Raw genomic sequence first — 14,022 nt, forward strand, 5'->3', positions numbered from 1 at the left:
ATTCCTGGATCACACAGTAATTCATTTCTAACTTTTTTGAGGACCTGTCATAATGTTTCCCATAGCAGCTGCACCATTTTATATCCTACCAACAATGCACAACAGTTCAAATTTTCCACATCCTAACAACAGTTGTTTTTTTTCTTTTTCTTTTCTTTTCATACAATGAGTGTGAGACAATAGCTCATTGTAGGTTTGATTTATATTTCTCTAATTATTACTAATGTTAAGCACCTTTTCACATCCTTGTTGGTCACTTGTATATCTTCTTTGATGAAATATCTATTCGAATCCTTTGCCCATTTTTTAAATGGTTATTTGGTTTGTTGTTGAGTTGTAGTTCTTTATACATCCTGAATATTAACCCCTTCTCAGATATACGCTTTGCAAATATTTTCTCCCATTCCATATGTTACCTTTTCACTCTTGATTATTTCCTTTAATGTGCAGAATTTTTAAAATTTGACGTAGTCCCATTTGTCTAGTTTTTGCTTTCGTCACCTATGGTTTTGGTGTCATATCCAAGAAATCATTGTGAAATTCAATGTCATGAAGCTATTCCCCTACATATACTCCTAAGACTTTTCTAGTGGTCTTAGGTTTAAGTCCTTAATCCATTTTGACTTAATGTTTGTATATGATGTGACCTAAGGACTAATTTTCATTATTTTGCCAGTGGTTGTCCAGTTTTCCCAACATCATCTGTTGAAGACAGTAGCCTTTCCCCATTGGGTGGTGTTGGTACCCTTGTCAAAAGTCACTTGACCATATTCGCAGGTTTTAATTTTAGGCTTTCTATTCTAATCCATTGGTCTAATGGATAATTATTTATTATTTATGTTTGGTTATTTTTATTATTATTATTTATACTAATACCACACTCTCTTGATTACTATAGCTTTGGAATATGCTTTGAAATCTTGAAATATGAAGACTCCCAAATTGGTCTTTCTTTTTCAAGATTGTTTTGGCTATTCAGAGGCCCTTGAGATTCCATATGAAATTCAGGAGAGATTTCTCTAGTTCTACAAAAAATGTCTTTGGGAATTTGATAGGGATTGCTATGAATCTGTAGATCACTTTGGGAGAATGGACATCCTAACAATAGCAAGTCTCCCAGTGAACAACAAATACTTTTCCCTTTATTTGTGTTTCTTTATTTAAGAATATATTTTTCCAGAAAAACAAAGCAGTTTTATTAACCATCTGACACATTTACATAATACTTTTTATCCCACATTTTTTTGGCATAAAACAACACAATTTTGTTTCTTTTTTAAAATTTATTTAAATTTTAGTTAGATAACACACAGTGCAATATTGGTGTCAGTGATCCATCACTTACGTACAACACCCAGTGCTCATCATAATTGCCCTCCTTAATACCCATCACCCATCTATCCCATCTCCCACCAGCCTCTCTCTGTCAACCGAAGTTTGTTTTCTATTATTGAGACTTTTGTAATTTGTTTCCCTCTCTTCTCTTTTCCCCCTGATGCTTATATATTCACCTGTTTTGTATCTTAAATTCCACTTAGGTGTGAAATCATATGGTATTTGTCTTTCTCTGACTGACTTAATTCACAAGGCATAATACATTCTAGCTCCATTCACATTGTTGCAAATGCCAAGATTTCATTCTTTTTGATGGCTGATATATAGATATAGATATAGACATATAGATATAGATATACCAGTTTGTCTTTATCCAGTCATCAGTTGATGCACATTTAGGCTCCCTCCCTCCCCTCCATACTTTGGCTACTGTTGATAATGCTGTCATAAACATTGGGGAGCATGTACCCCTTCAAATATATTTTTGTATCCCTTGAGTAAACACCTAATAGTGCAATTGCTGGATGGTAGCATAGTTCTATTTTTAGTTTCTTGAGGAACCTCCATACTGTTCTTCAGAGTGGCTGCACCAGTTTTCATTCCCACCAACAGTACAAGAGGGTTCGCCTTTCTCCACATCCTTACCAACTCATATTGTTTCTTGTGTGTTAATTTTACCCACTGTGGCAGGTGTGAGGTGGTATCTCATCATGGTTTTGATTTGTACCTCCCTGATAAAGAGTGATATTGACCATCTTTTCATGTGTCTATTAGCCATCTGGATGTCTTCTGTGGCAAAGTGTCTATTCATGTCTTCTGCCCATTTCTTAACTGTGATGTTTGTTTTCAGGGCATTGAGTTTGATAAGTTATTTATACATTTTGGACACTAACCTTTATCAAATATGTTATTTTTAAATATATTCTCCCCATTCCTTAGGCTGCCTTTTAGATTTGTTGATTGTTTCCTTTGCTATGCAGAGGATTTTTATCTTGATGAAGTGCCAATAGCTCATGTTTGCTTTTGTTTCCCTTGCGTTAAGCAATGTGTCTAGTAAGAAGTTGTTCCAGTAGAGGCTAAACTCTGGGATTGTGATGCCTCCCACGTTGGTTTTCTTCCTCAATATTACTTTGGCTATTCGGGGTCTTTTGTGGTTCCATAAAAATTTAGGATTGTTTGTTCTAGCTTTGAGAAGAATGCTGGTGCAATTTTGATTGGGATTGCATTGTATGTGTAGATTGCTTTGGGTAGTATTGACATTTTGACAATATTTATTCTTCCAATCCATGAGCAGGGACTGTTTTCCCATTTCATTGTGTCTTCTTCAATTTCCTTCATAAGCTTTCTATACTTTCCAGCATACAGATCTTTTACAACTTTGGTTAAGTTTATTCCTAGGTATTTTATGGTTCTTGGTACAATTATGAATGGCATCCATTTCTTTATTTCACTTTCTGCTGCTTCATTATCAGTGTATACATGCAACCAATTTCTGTACATTGATTTTGTACCCTGCGACTTTGCTGAATTCATGTGTCAGTTCTAGCAGACTATTGGTGGAGTCTATCGGGTTTTTCATGTATAATATCATGTCATCTGCAAAAAATGAAAGCTCGACTTCATCTTTGCCAATTTCGATGCCTTTGATTTCCTTTTGTTGTCTGATTGCTGATGCTAGCACTTCCAACACTATGTTAAGCAACAGAGGTAAGAGTGGACATCACTGTTGTGTTCCTGATCTCAGGGGGAAAGCTCTCAGTTTTTCCCCATTGAGGATGATATTAGCTATGGGCTTTTCATAAATGGCTTTTATGATGTTAAAGTATGTTCCTTCTATCCTGACTTTCTTGAGGGTTTTTATTAAGAAACGATGCTGTAGTTTGTCAAATGCTTTTTCTGCATCGATTGACAGGATCATATGGTTCCTATCTTTTTTTTATTAATGTGATGTATCACAATGATTTATTTGTGAATATTTAACCAGCCCTGAGCCCAGGAGTGAATCCCTCTTGATCATGGTGAATAATTTTTTTAATATGGAACCACAAAAGATCCCAAATAACCAAAGTAATATTGAAGAAGAAAACCAAAGCGGGAGGTATCACAATCCCAGACTTCATCCTCACTACAAAGCTGTAATCATCAAGACAGTATGGTATTGGCACAAAAACATACACATAGACCAATGGAATAGAATAGAGACCACAGAATTGGACCCACAAATGTATGGGCAACTAATCTTTGACAAAGCAAGAAAGAATATCAATGGAAAACAGACAGTCTCTTTAACAAATGGTGCTGGGACAAGTGGACAACAACATGCAGAAGAATGAAACTAGACCACTTTCTTACACCATACACAAAAATAAACTCAAAATGGATAAAGGATCTGAATGTGAGACAGGAAAAAATCAAAACCCTAGAGGAGAAAGCAAGCAACAACCTCTTTGACCTCAGCCACAGCAATTTCTTACTCAACACATCTCCAAAGGCAAGGGAATTAAAAGCAAAAATGAACTATTGGAACCTCATCAAGATAAAAATAATCCTCTGCAATGCAAAGGAAACAATCAATAAAACTAAAAGGCAACCGAAGGAATGGGAAAATATATTTGCACATGGCATATTGGATACAGGGCTAGTATCCAAAACCTATAAAGTACTCACCAAACTCCACACCCGAAAAACAAATAATCCAGTGAAGAATGGGCAGAAGACATGAATAGACACTTTTCTAAAGAAGACACCCAGATGGCCAACAGACACTTGAAAAGATGCTCAACATCACTCCTCATCAGTGAAATACAAATCAAAACCACACTGAGATACCACCTCACACCAGTCAGAGTGGCTAAAATGAACACATCAGGAGACTATAGATGCTGGCAAGGATGTGGAGAAACAGGAACCCTCTTGCACTGTTGGTGGGAATGCAAGCTGGTGCAGCCACTCTGGAAAACAGCGTGGAGGTTCCTCAAAAAGTTAAAAGTAGAGCTACCGCATGACCCAGAAATAGCAATGCTAGGAATTTACCCAAGGGATACAGGAGTGCTGATGCATAGGGGCACATGTACCCCAATGTTTATAGCAGCACTTTCAACAATAGCCAAATTATGAAAAGAGCCTAAATGTCCATCAACTGATGAATGGATAAAGAAGATGTGATTTATATATACAATGGAATACTACTTGGCAATGAGAAAAAATGAAATCTGGCCACTTGCAGCAACATGGATGGAACTGGAGGCTATTAAGCTAAGTGAAATAAGTCAGTGAAAGAAAGACAGATACCATATGTTTTCATTCATATGTGGATCTTGAGAAATTTAACAGAAGACCATGGGGGAGGGGAAGGGGGAAAAAAGTTATACAGAGGGAGGAAGGCAAACCATAAGAGACTTGGATACTGAAAACAAACTGAGGGTTGATGGGGGTGGGGGGCAGAGAAAAGTAGGTGATGGGCATTGAGGCAGGTACTTGTTGGGATGAGCACTGGGTCTTGTATGGAAACCAATTTGTCAATAAATTATATTTTTTAAAAAAAAGAAGTTTTCCAGCCGAAGTCAAAGAGGTTGTTCTCTGTGTTCTACTCTAGAATTTTCATGATTTCCTGTCTCACATTTAAGCCTTGCATCCATTTTGGATTTATTTTTGTGTATGGTCTAAGAAAGTGGTCCACTTTCATTCTTCTGCATGACGCCATGAAATTTTTCCATCACCATTTGTTGAAGACACTGTCTTTTTATCATTGGCTATTCTTCCCGCTTTGTTGAAGATGTGGGTCCATTTCTGGTTTTTTATCCTTTTGCAGTGACCTGTGTGTCTGTTTTTGTGCCAGAACCAAATTCTTTTGATGACTACAGATTTGTAATATAGCTTGAAATCTTGAATCATGAAGCATCAAATTTTGTTTATCTTTTTCAAGATTGCTTTAGCTATTATGGTCTTTTTCATTTGATACAAACTTTAGGATTGTTTGTTCTACCTATGCAAAGAATGCTGCAGCTATTTTGATTGGGATTGCATTAAATGTGTAGATTACTTTGAGTAATATAGATGTTTTAACAATCTTTGTTCTTCCAATCCATGAGAATGGAATACATTTCCAATTCTTTGTGTCCTTTTCAATTTCTTTCATAAGTGTTCTATAGTTTTCAGAATACAGGTATGTTATCTCTTTCATTAGGTTTATTCCTAGGTATCTTAATGGTTTTGGTGCAATTATAAATGGGACTGATCCCTTGATTACTTTTTCTGCTGCTTTGGTATGGGTGTATAGAAATACAAACAGATTTCTACACATTGATTTTATATCCTGTGATTTTGCTGAATTCATGTATTAGTTCTAGCAATTTTTTGGTGGAGACTTTCGGGTTTTCTACATAGAATATCATGTCATCTACAAATATTGAATGTTTGACTTCTTCCTTGCTGATTTGTATGCCCTTTATATCTTTTTGTTGTCTGAGTGCTGTGGCTAAGACTTCTAGTACTATGTTGAATGGTAAGAGTGGGTATCCCTGTCTTACTCCTAACCATAGAGGAAAGACTCTCAGTTTTTCCCCATTGAGGACGATATTAGCTTAGGATCTTTCAAATATGGCCTTTATGATGTTGAGGTATGTTCCATCTATCCCTACTTTGTCGAGGGTTTTTATCAAGAATGGATGCTGTATTTTGTTAAATGTTTTTTTCTGCATCTATTGACAGTATCATATGGTTCTTATTCTTTCTTTTATTAATGTGGTGTATCACATTGATTGCTTTGTGAATATTAAGCCAGCCCTGCATCCCACGAATAAATCCCACTTAATCATGGTGAATAATTATTTCAGTGTAATGTTGAATTTGATTTGCTAGTATCTTGTTGAGAATTTTTGCATCCAGGTTCATCAGGGATATTGGACTGTAATTTTCCTTTTTAGTGGGGTTTTTGTCTGGTTTTGGATTTAAGGTAATACTGGCCTCAAAGAATGAGTTTGGAAGTTTCCCTCCATTCCCATTTTTTGGGGAAACAATTTGAGAAGAATAGGTATTAACTCTTCTTTAAATGTCTAGTAGAATACCCCAGAAAGCCATCTGACCCAGGACTCTTGTTTGTTGTGAGATTTTTGATTATTGATTCAATTGCTTTGCTGGTTATGGGCCTGTTAATATTTTCTGTTGCTTCCTGTTTCAGTTTTGGTTGTTTCTAAGTTTCTAGAAATTTTTCCATTTCTTCCAGGTTGCCCAGTTTGTTGGCATATAATTTTGATAGTACTCTCTTATAATTGTTTGTATTTCTGTCGTGTTGGTTGTGATCTCCTCCCTTTCATTTGTTATTTTATCTATTTGGGTCCTTTCTCTTTTCTTTTTGATAAGTCTGGCTAGGGGGTTATCAATTTTATTTTAATTTTTTTTTCAAAGAATCAGCTCTTAGTTTTATTGATCTGTTCTACTGTGGGTGTTTTTTTGTTTTGTTTTGTTTTGTTTTGTTTTGCTTCTATTTCATTTCTTTCTGCTCTAATATTTATTATTTCCCTTCTTCTGCTGGGCTTAGGCTTTATTTTCTGGTCCTTTTGTAGCTCTTTTAGATGTAAGGTTGGAATGTGTATTTGGGGCCTTTCTTGCCTCTTGAGATAGGCCTGAATTGCAATATACTTTCCTCTTAGATCTGCCTTTGCAGCATCCCACAGAGTTTGGACTGCCGTGTTTTCATTTTTATTTGCTTCCATGTGTTTTGTTGTTGTTGTTGTTGTTGTTTATTTAATTCTCTAGCTAACCCATTCATTCTTTAGTAGGATGTTCATTAACCATGTATTTAAGGGCTTTCCAAGTTTTTTCTTATGGTTAACATCAAGTTTCATAGCATTGTGAACTGAAAATATGCATGGTATGATTTCCACATTTTTATACTTTTTGAGGGCTGATTTGTGACCCAGTATGTGATCTATCCTGGAGAATGTTCCATATGCACTCAAGAAGAATGTGTATTCTGCTGCTTTAGGATGAAACAGTCCATCTACTCCACTGTGACTTTCAAAGCCATTGTTTCCTTGTTGATTTTCTGCTTAGACAATCTGTTTATTGCTGTAAGTGGGGTGTTAAAGTCCCCTACTATTATTGTATTATTATCAATGAGGTTTTTTAGTTTGTTACTAATTGTTTCATATATTTGGGTGTTTCAAATGGGGGGGCATATATTTACAATTGTTAGATCCTCTTGATGGATAGACCCCTTAATTATGATATAATGCCCTTCTTCATCTCCTGTTAGTCTTTGTTTTACTTTATTAGTAGTATTTTTAGAGAGAGTGAGCACACGCAGGGGAGAGAGGCAGAGGGAAAGAGAGAGAATCCTAAGCAGGCTCCATGCTCAGTGCAGAATTTTAGGCTTGATCCCAGGACCCCAGAATCATGACCTGAGCTGAAACCAAGAGTGGGACACTTACCTGACTGAGCCCCCCAGAGTCCTCTACAGTCTTTGTTGTAAAAATCTAGTTTGTCTGAGGGGTGCCTGGTTGGCTCAATCAGGTAAGTGTCTGACTCTTGATCTCGGCTCAGGTCATGGTCTCATGTTTGTGAATTTGAACCCTATGTTAGGCTCTGCACAGTGAGGAGACTGCTTGGGATTCTCTTTCTCCCTCTGTCTCTGCCCCTCTCCTGCTTGCTGTCTCTCTCTCCCTCAAAATAAATAAACTTAAAAAAATAAAAATTTAGTTTGTCTGATATAAGTATGGTTACCCTAGCTTTCTTTTGATGTCCATTAGCGTGATAGATGGTTCTCCACTTCCTCACTTTAAATCTGTAGGCGTCTCTAGATCTAAAATGAGTCTCTTGTAGGCAGCATATAGACAGATCTTGGTTTTCTTATCCATTCTGATATCCTATTTCTTTTTTGTTTTGTTTTGTTTTGTTTTAATATATATTTATTTTTGAGAGAGAGAGAGAGAGCATGAGCATGAGAGGAGAAGAGAGAGAGGAAGACACAGATTCCAAAGCAGGCTCCCGGCTCTTAACTGTCAACACAGAGCCAGATGCAGGGCCCAAACCCACAAACTATAGATCATGACCTGAGCCAAAGTTGGATGCTTAACCAACTGAGCCACCCAGGCATCCCTGATACCCTATTTCTTTTGATTGGAACACTTAGTCTATTTACATTAAGAGAGACTATTGAAAGATATGAATTTAGTGCCATTGTGTTACCCACAGAGTTGTTCTTTCTGGTCTATTCTAGTCTTTGTTGATGTTCTCTGGTCTGTTCTAGTCTTTGGTCCTTTTATTTTCTTCTCCACTCAAAGAATCCCACTTAACATTCCTTTCAGGGCTGGTTTAGTGGCCACAAACCCCTTTAGTTTTTGTGAATCTCTTTCTCTCCTTCTATTCTGAATGACAGCCTTGCTGGATAAAGAATTCTTGGCTGTATATTTTTCCCATTCAGCACACTGAATACTTCCCACAACTCCCTTCTGGCCTGCCAAGTTTCTGCGGACATACCTTATGTGTCTACCTTGTAGGTTAAGCACCTTTTGTCCCTAGCTGCTTTCAGAATTCTCTATCTTTGTATTTTGCAAGTCTCACTATGACATGTCATGATATTGACCTATTTTTGTTGATTTTGAGGGGAGTTCTCTGTGCATCTTGAACTTGAATGCCTGTTTCCTTCCCCAGATTAGGGAAGTTCTCAGCCATAATTTGTTCAATTAAATTTTCTGTCCCTTTTTCCCACTCTTCTTCTGGGATTCCTATGATACAGATATTGTTTTGTTTTATAGAATCACTAAGTTCCCTAAGTCTCTCTTCATGATCTAATAGTTTTCTTTCCCTCTTCTATTCAGCTTTATTATTTTCCATAATTTTATCTTCTATATCACCTATTCTCACCTCTGCTTCTTCAGTTCTCATTATGACTGTATTAAGTTGGCTTTGAATCTCAGCTATAGCATTTTTTTTTATTTCAGCATGACTAGTTTTTAGGTCTCTGATCTCTACAGCAAGGGTTTCTATGGTGTCTTCTATGCTTTTTTTCAAGCCCAACTAGTAGTGTTATGACTTTTGCTCTAAATTCTAGTTCATATATATTGCTTATATCTGTTTTGAGCAAGTCTCTGACTGTGATTTCTTCTTGACCTTTCTTTTGGGAAGAATTCCTCAATCTTGTCATTTGGGTGAAGTTTCTATCTTTTGCATGCTTTGAAAGCTTGTTATGTTTCCTGCATCTGAGATAATGCTATATTAAGAAAGGGTCATACACTGTCCAGGACCTGGGACTCCAGGACGTGTTCTGCTATATGCTGTGTGCACAGTGCTTTTGTGTTTTGGCTGTTCTTTCCCACTGGTCAGTCCTCTGAAGAGCTCCTCCTTGCTTGTAGTGGGCAATGTTTGGACCTTTAACTAGGTGTGCTTTTATTTTTTTTTGTTAAAATAAGCCTGGGGAAAAAAAGAGGGAAAAAAAACCTGATTCAAGAGAGAGAGAGAGAGAAGGAAAAAGAACAACAACAAAAAAAGGAATCAAAAAACTTTAAGCCTGATTCCAAAGAAAAAGGGGGGGTGGGGAGAAAGAAAAAGGAAAAAAAAAGTCTGATCAAAAAGAAAAAAATAGAGAGAAAAAAAGAAATGAAAAAGCAGATAACTAACAAAAAACTATAAGCCTGATTCTAAAGGAAACAAAAGAAGAGGGGGGGAGGGGGAACACGTAAGCCTAGTCCTATTTCCACCAGAACTTCAGGTAATGCTTTGAAGCACTCTATTTTCAGTACACTTGGTGCATGCAGGGTGCAGCCTGTACTGGTCTTCTGGATGAAAGGCCTTTTACACTGGCTCAGAGTCAGTCCTGCCCCCATAAATAAGTAGTTGCAGACATAGGGGGGCTGGATTCAATGTAAGTGGATCCTTCCTTCACTCATGGCTGCTATGTTGCTCTCTGAAGTCCCATTGTGTTGGTGTTGAGGGGGAAATTGGAGACACCCCACTCTTTTGTTCCAGGACAGGGGACTTCACAACCTCCCCCCGCCCCGCCCCCCCCCCCCCCGTTCATAAATCCCTCACAGAATAGCAATGGCAGGCAGCATCCACTGCACCACAGCTCACCTGAGTCTTTCTTTGGCGAGAGGCTGGGATTCAAAACATAAAATTGTAAAGGACCAAGCACCATGCAGACCTGCTTCCCTTGTCAAGAGTAGAGCCACTCTGCACCTTGTCTGATGTCCTTTATCCCAGAAAAACATTTCCACACCTTTGCCTTGCTCAGAATCCATGGTGTATCACTGCTAATAGCAGCAGCAACCAGGTTATCTGCCCTCTGTGGGCACCTCTGTCCCCTGCTTATGAAAGGCCTTTTGCTGGTGCCTAAAGGGTCTTTTGTCCTTGAAGATGCAATATACTCTCTTCCAAAAGTACTCCAGGAAGGGGAATGTTCTCCCCCAGTGTTCTCAGGAGATTCCTACACTGTACTATGCACTCTGGGGCCCGCTCCCTCCTCTCCAGGAGCTCCTGCCACAGCTCCATATCAGAGAAAGTCATGCCCTTCCAAATCCTCAGAGTTTGAGCTCTACACGCTCTTTGCAAAAAACAAACAAACAAACAAAACAAAAAACAAAAAACCTGCAATGCTCAGTACCTCTCACTCCATATTCTGTGGTCCCAAGAGGTTTTCCGCTTATGCAAAGTTAACACTGCACTCTCTGCACCTTTCTCTCTTTCTCTCCCTTTTGCCTCTCTACAGAAAGGGCTCCCTCTCCTCTCCCAATTCACTTCCACACACCTCACACCTGCCACACTGTCTCCCTCTAACCATGGAGACCCTTCTGCCAGTGTGCAGATGGGTTTCCTGGGTGTTCCAAGTGATCTGACCTAAACACAGCTGTGTTTGAGGGATGAGGAAAGCCCAGAGTTCCCCTACTTCACCATCTTAAATCCTTTGTTTCAGAATGTTTTATATTTTCAGTGTACAGATTGTTCACCAGCTTGGCTTATTCCAAAGTATTTTATTCTTTTGGTACTATTGTAAAGGTTTTTTTTTAATTTACTTTCTGGATTTTTTTAGACCCAGAGTCTATGACAGATGGTGACCCCGACGTGATAGAGGAAAGGGGACTATGGGCTGAAATGGGCAAGGAGCCCACGTGGCCAGATGGTGCCACAGAAGGACTGCAGGACACCGGGGAACGGTTAAGGAGCTCCAAGAAAAAAATGCACTGGGTACAGTCTCTACCTGACAAGGTAAGGGATAAAGTGAAACTATATTAGGATTCGCTGCTGCAGAACTTTTGAGAGATCTATCATGGGAAACTCCCTAGCCTCTGAACAAAAGTGCTATATTCAAATTCTTCAGTCCCTAGGAGACAGCAGGGACTAGTCTAAATTATAAGGCTCTCCTTAGATTATTGGCTGTCCAACAAAATTGTCCTTGGTTCCCTTAAAGTGTGAGAATGAGTAGGAAAAACAGTAAAGGCCAGGCATTCTAAAGGGGCTAATGTCCCCTGTAAAGTAATCCTCACCCGGTCCATCATCCGCACCACCCTTCCCTGCTTGAGCTCAGACTGTGTATATGAAGACCTAGAGTTATTTAAAAAGGAGGAAAAACCTCTTTCCCCCTATAGTCAGACTGAACTGACTGGACTAGAGCCTCTGGCTCCTTTACAGCCAGAAGATACTCCTCCTCCCCCAGAAGGGTGGGACGATATGGAGCCTCTGAAAACCTCACCGACCAGCTCTGATAAAGTCCTCACCCCACTGCAAAAGTACATTTAAAAAGCCCACAAGGCTGGTAAATTCCAGCTGTTTCCCATTGTCAGGCAAAAATGGGCAACGTGGCCGTGAAGGGCTGGTCTTTCCAATTGTAAAAGAATTGCAAAAATCAGTTCACCTGTATGTCCCTCACAGCCCTTTTACAATCAGTATTTTAGAAAATATTTGTGGCACTCATTCCATGTATGCCTGGGACTGGGGCTCTCTTATGAGCATCATTCGGACCCCAGCCCAGTATGCTGTCTGTGCTCAAGAGTTTAATGATGCTTGCATGACTCCTGCTTTGCAGAACTTTGTCACTGCTATTCAGGTGTCTTTTAAGCAACTGTCTGACAAGGGGCAATATCCCCAAACAAGGCAGTGAGTCCAACTTCCAATCACTGTCAAGTAAAACAATGCACTGAAATAGTGCAGTGGATTTTACACAGGCCATCCCTAATATAGGGGATTCTAACACTCTCTATCTTACTGTTTCTCTCTATACACTCTTATTACTCTAACTATATGTGAGGGCTTCTCCCTCATTCATTCCCTGGATTAATAACCATGATAAGCCGACTGTCTCTGGCTAGTCTACCTCAGGATAGAGATTTTAAGGAATATTCCCAAGCAGCTGCCGAAACTCCGTTTGTTTCAGGGAACTTCCCTGTCTTCTCTGGCCCAACATGGACTGCCTAATTCCACTAGTGGAAAACAAAACAAAACAAAACAAAACAAAACAAATAATACAAAACAAAACAAGAATCAGTATCTGCTCATCTATCTGAGGTGATAGGCTTTAGGACCATGTGAACTCTTTTCTCTGCCCTCGGTGCCTCAGTCTGCCCTCTGGCCTCTCGGCAGCACCTCACCTTTTCTGCCTTCCCTTCCCCTTCCTCCTGTTTCTGCACTGCCTGGGGTGTGGCCTACAAATCTGGCTCTTCAATGCCTCAGACAACATGCTGCTCCTTGCTCCCCACTCTGTCAAAAGGCAAAAAACACCCCCTTAAACTTTAAATTTCCTCACTGGTTCCATGGGGGAAAAAAGTTAACAATGGTAAACTTTCAAGGGGGCACAGATAAAATATTATTAAGACAGGCATGTCTTTTAAATTATAGAACTTTATTCTACTAAGGTTGACTAAAGGTCAAATAAGCTCACTTTATCTCTGTCCCAATTTGTTAGCAAAAGGATGACTTAAAGTAATGGTTAACTTTGCCTCATAGTTTTCATGGATAATTGTTAAGACAGATTTCAGGGTCTTTGGTAGCCTAAAACTTTAACGTTTTGCTTGAATGGTAAATTGAATTAAGTTCTTTGGACATTTAGGTGTCTTTCAAATCAAATGGAATGCTGAAGCATTGCTTACTAAATAGGTTTATGCTTCTGACTTCTTATAATAAATAAATGAATAAATAAATAAACTGAGAATATTTAAATCCATGCTTTATGCTTAATGGATTCATAAGTCTATCACCTAAAAATATTTTTTTAATTTTTAAAAAAAAATTTTTAACGTTTATTTATTTTTGAGAGACAGAGAGAGAGAACTAACAGGGGAGAGACAGAGAGAGACGGAGACACAAAATCTGAAGCAGGCTCCAGGCTCTAACCTGTCAGCACAGAGCCTGACATGGGGCTTGAACCCAAGAACCATGAGATCATGACCTGAGCTGAAGTCAGTTGCTTAACTGACTGAGCCACACAGGTGCCCCCAATTTTTTTTTAAGGTTTACTTATTTTTGAGAGAGAGAGACAGAATGTGATCAGGAAGGGGCAGAGAGAGAGGGAGACACAGAATCCATAGCAGGCTCTAGGCTCCAAGTTGTCAGCACAGAGCCTGATATGGTGCTTGAACTCACGAACTGTGAGATCATGACGAGCTGAAGTCTGACCCTTAACTGACTGAGCCACCCAGGTGCCCCCCAAAAATTTTTCTCATGTAACAGATAATTCACAATTGGTCACTACTTAGG

General features: G+C 38.8%; 1 long non-coding RNA gene across 3 annotated transcripts in view; it reads right to left on the reverse strand.

The window, feature by feature from the left end:
• Positions 1 to 14,022, reverse strand: part of LOC106969971 (uncharacterized) — a 67,913-nt gene that overhangs the window by 38,174 nt on the left and 15,717 nt on the right. The window lies entirely within an intron of this gene.

The sequence above is a fragment of the Acinonyx jubatus genome, chromosome A1 (assembly GCF_027475565.1).
Source record: "Acinonyx jubatus isolate Ajub_Pintada_27869175 chromosome A1, VMU_Ajub_asm_v1.0, whole genome shotgun sequence".
Taxonomy (NCBI): Eukaryota; Metazoa; Chordata; class Mammalia; order Carnivora; family Felidae; genus Acinonyx; species Acinonyx jubatus.